Below are 3956 nucleotides of genomic sequence, written 5' to 3'. Positions count from 1 at the left end.
CTTTTCCGTCACCATGTGTTGCGTGGAAGAGTTTGTGTTCAGCAGCTCTGTCCAGTTAAAGATCCTCATTTTGATTTTCTGTATAATATTAATGATACTTTTAACAACAGACCCTGTTCCAAACCCGTCCCCAGCTCTACAGAAACAAGTTCTGCCTTGTAGTGTGGAAGTTGGCAGTGAAACAATCACCACGACCCAGAGGACGAAATGCTGACATTCATTAATGGAATCTGCACTTTGCAAGTTTTAAAACATGAAACACATTTGTTACTAAATGCTGCACTCCAGTGCAAAATACGAGTACACCTTTGCTTTTGAACATTCTTAAACATACAAACATTTGAACATCATTGAGAAATCAAGCTTATATTAATAAAACTAAAGAAGTTCATTTTTAAAGAGAAGTTGTAAAATGTAAGGAGAAAGTGTATTTTTGTGCAGCACGTCAGCTCTATTTGATTAGACCATGTTTAAAGAACACACTGGAGGAGTCTAATTTAAACCCTATTTAAAAGAGGTTTGCTTTTGATTGAAGAAGTATCTCCAGTGAAGTAGATCTCCAGTAGAGAGCGCTCTGTGGCCTTCAGAAAAAAGGTCGTAGATGAAGATGAGTCTGTGATGGATTTGAAAAGATCTCAAAACAATAAGTCGATCATTCCACTGTGTGGAATGGCCGTTCTGTACAACACAAAGATTACAGTATGGCGTGTTATTTTGCTATATTGTGATTATTAAGTAATAGCGTATATACGATACACATAGCGTTATGAAACGTCATTGAACATTTTCTTAAAAGTGGTGGTAATTCGGCTCAGGTAGAAAAGCTAAACTACATGTGAAGCTTAGTAGTGCTGCTTATGGTTCTCTTGGTCAGAGATTCAGTGGCTGCTTCACCTGTAAAAGGTGCAGCTTCAGGGTCTTTTGTTGTCAAAGACCTCAAAAATATTAATTAACCACATCTTAAACTGCATTTGCTGAACTATATATTTCAAAGTATTTTTTTTACTTTAGAATAGAAAACAAAAATGTTCTACGTCCCCCCTGCAGTACCTTTCCAGTCCCTGGTTGGAACAGGTACGTCTCGCTGCAGCCTCACTGCGTTTAACTCGCACAGTCTCAGTCACTCACCTCGTCCACAGTGTCTGCCTCTTTGTAGAAAGCTATTCAACAATTGGTCTATAATAGGTTTGAAAATATAGAAAACTTATGTAACTTTTTTTATATATATAAAACAAAACTAAACAAAAAACAGAATAACAGTTTCGGCTAAAGGCTGATCTTATAATAACATTTAACACGGCAAAAAAAACTGATTTATACGGAGCCCCTAAAGGACCATGGACTGAAAAAAATCAGAAAATGACATTGCATTCCTACGCAAAAGTTTTGCATTCCACAAAATACATGTTCGACAGAGTGCAAGCACGTAAGAGGTGCCCGATGTCATCGCCTCGCATTTTAACCTGCAGATTTAACACACAGGACATTTATTTCAGCTAAGGTCTGTTGTATTATGGTAAAGTGTAGTACAATTATTTTAGAATAGTTTTTAAGCTTGTAAGCAATGGAGTCAAATTGGGGTCTGAAAATAAAAAATAAAATAAAACTATCACGAAAAAAAAATCTCCACGAATTGCAAATAAAATCTGATATTGCAAACAAAGAAGAGAACATAAGTTACCTTTTTCACTTGTAATATTTGTTTTAGAATGAATCCTTTGAAATACCACTTTTTCTTTGCGTTTTGCGTTCCTTTTTTCTTTTTTGCAATACTTTCCCTCCTTTGCATTCCTCCGTTTTGTTTGCGAGTCTATTTTGACGTGGGGGCGTGCGGAGAGGGGCGTGGCTAATATGGAAAGGAGGGCTATGGAGGATCGCGTCATCAGCTGGAGCCTCTGCTTTCATATGTACAGTCATATGAAAAAGTTTGGGCACCCCTATTAATCTTAATCATTTTTAGTTCTAAATATTTGGATGTTTGCAACAGCCATTTCAGTTTGATATATCTAATAACTGATGAACACAGTAATATTTCAGGATTGAAATGAGGTTTACTGTACTAACAGAAAATGTGCAATATGCTTTAAACCAAAATTTGACCGGTGCAAAAGTATGGGCACCCTTATCATTTTATTGATTTGAATACTCCTAACTACTTTTTACTGACTTACTGAAGCACAAAATTGGTTTGGTAACCTCACTGAGCTTTGAACTTTATAGCCAGGTGTATCCAATCATGAGAAAAGGTATTTAAGGTGGCCAATTGCAAGTTGTTCTCCTATTTGAATCTCCTCTGAAAAGTGGCATCATGGGCTCATCAAAACAACTCTCAAATGATCTAAAAACAAAGATTGTTCAACATAGTTGTTCAGGGGAAGGATACAAAAAGTTGTCTCAGAGATTTAACCTGTCAGTTTCCACTGTGAGGAACATAGTAAGGACACGGCCCTTGTCCCCTTGATTCAATTGGTGAGCAATTTGAGCGCATAAACGCAACGACAGAACTGCGATTTTGCTGCACTTCATGTATAGAATGTATACATTATAAATAGTGTACATATAATTTCATTATACATAAATCATTCATTGAGGATTATTGTGAACATATATTGACTTATTTTAGGTTATGTGAATCCAATATTGTAATCCATGAGAGACGTATTAATAACATAGGCTAAATGTTTAATGTTAATTAATATTAATTTTATGTATATAAATTGTATCTATATAAGAATATATTTATATATGAAAGAGGAATGACATATTACTTTCAACAGCTTTATTGTTTATACAACAAACATGAGATGATATATAACTTTAAAGACTGATGTCAATATTTAGAGAGGCTGGCACACAACCAACCTTCAACATTGAAATGTGGTTGAAATATGACTAAAGTAATGTCTGTTGTTGTTTCAACCTAAATTTAAAGTTCAATGATTGTGCTAACGTTAAAATTTTAACGTTGAATCAACGTTTAATGTTCAATGGTTGTGCTAAGGTCGAAATTTTAATGTGGAACATAATGTCCTCAACCTTCTGCCTTTTTCTGGGAGAAAATATCTTGTTTAAGAAAATGAAGACAAGAAAGATGATTGTATTAAAGTTGTTATATTTTGTATTCATTATTTACTTATTTTATATTTATATAAAACAAACAATAACACACATTCTTATATTTATTGAATTTGTTTTTGGCACACAATTACTAGTGCATTTCAGAAAACCTGAATATCATGACAATTTTGCTATCATAGTTTAATTAAAAAAAGTCTGTCAATTTTTATAATCACTACATATAAAAAGACATATCCAAAATTGTTTTTTTTTTAAATAATTTTATTTCTATTTTTTCCCCATTTTCTCCCCAATTTATACGGCCAATTACCCAACCCACTCATTATCCCCCTATCACTAGTAATGCCCCAACACACCAGGAGGGTGAATAAATGCTTCCTCTGATACATGTGATACAAACCCTGGAGATATCAGCCCCCGCCCCCTTATTGTCAAAACCACCCCTTTCAAAACTCGAGTGCAAAAGCCTCACTCGAGCAAAAACAATAGCCACAGGCGCGCAAGCAGAACTGTGAATTTGAGAGGAAAATAAAAGCTTGAGAGCAATATTTTGTTCAGCGCGCGCACAATTCCCCATTTTTTGCTTGTGAGCTTCACATTTGCGTTTGCGAGAAGTTAATTTACACACGCAAAATGTTGAAACACGCTGGTTAATTTTCACCTGGTATTTTTGCGCTGTCTTTTGACATTGATGTGAAGCCATAAACACATCCGCTGTACCCCAAAACCCCGCAGTTTACACACGGAGTGCTCTCTCCTAATCTGCATTTAATTTGTCATTTTGTAGAAATCTGTTTTCACTTAGACATTAAATAAGATGTTTTGATTATTTAAAAAAAATGCATAGAAATTCTATATACACAGTATAGGTCAAACAA

Source organism: Astyanax mexicanus, chromosome 10 (assembly GCF_023375975.1).
Source record: "Astyanax mexicanus isolate ESR-SI-001 chromosome 10, AstMex3_surface, whole genome shotgun sequence".
NCBI classification, from domain to species: Eukaryota; Metazoa; Chordata; class Actinopteri; order Characiformes; family Acestrorhamphidae; genus Astyanax; species Astyanax mexicanus.
The sequence above is the reverse complement of the archived record's forward strand: the minus strand, read 5'-3'. Positions refer to the sequence as shown.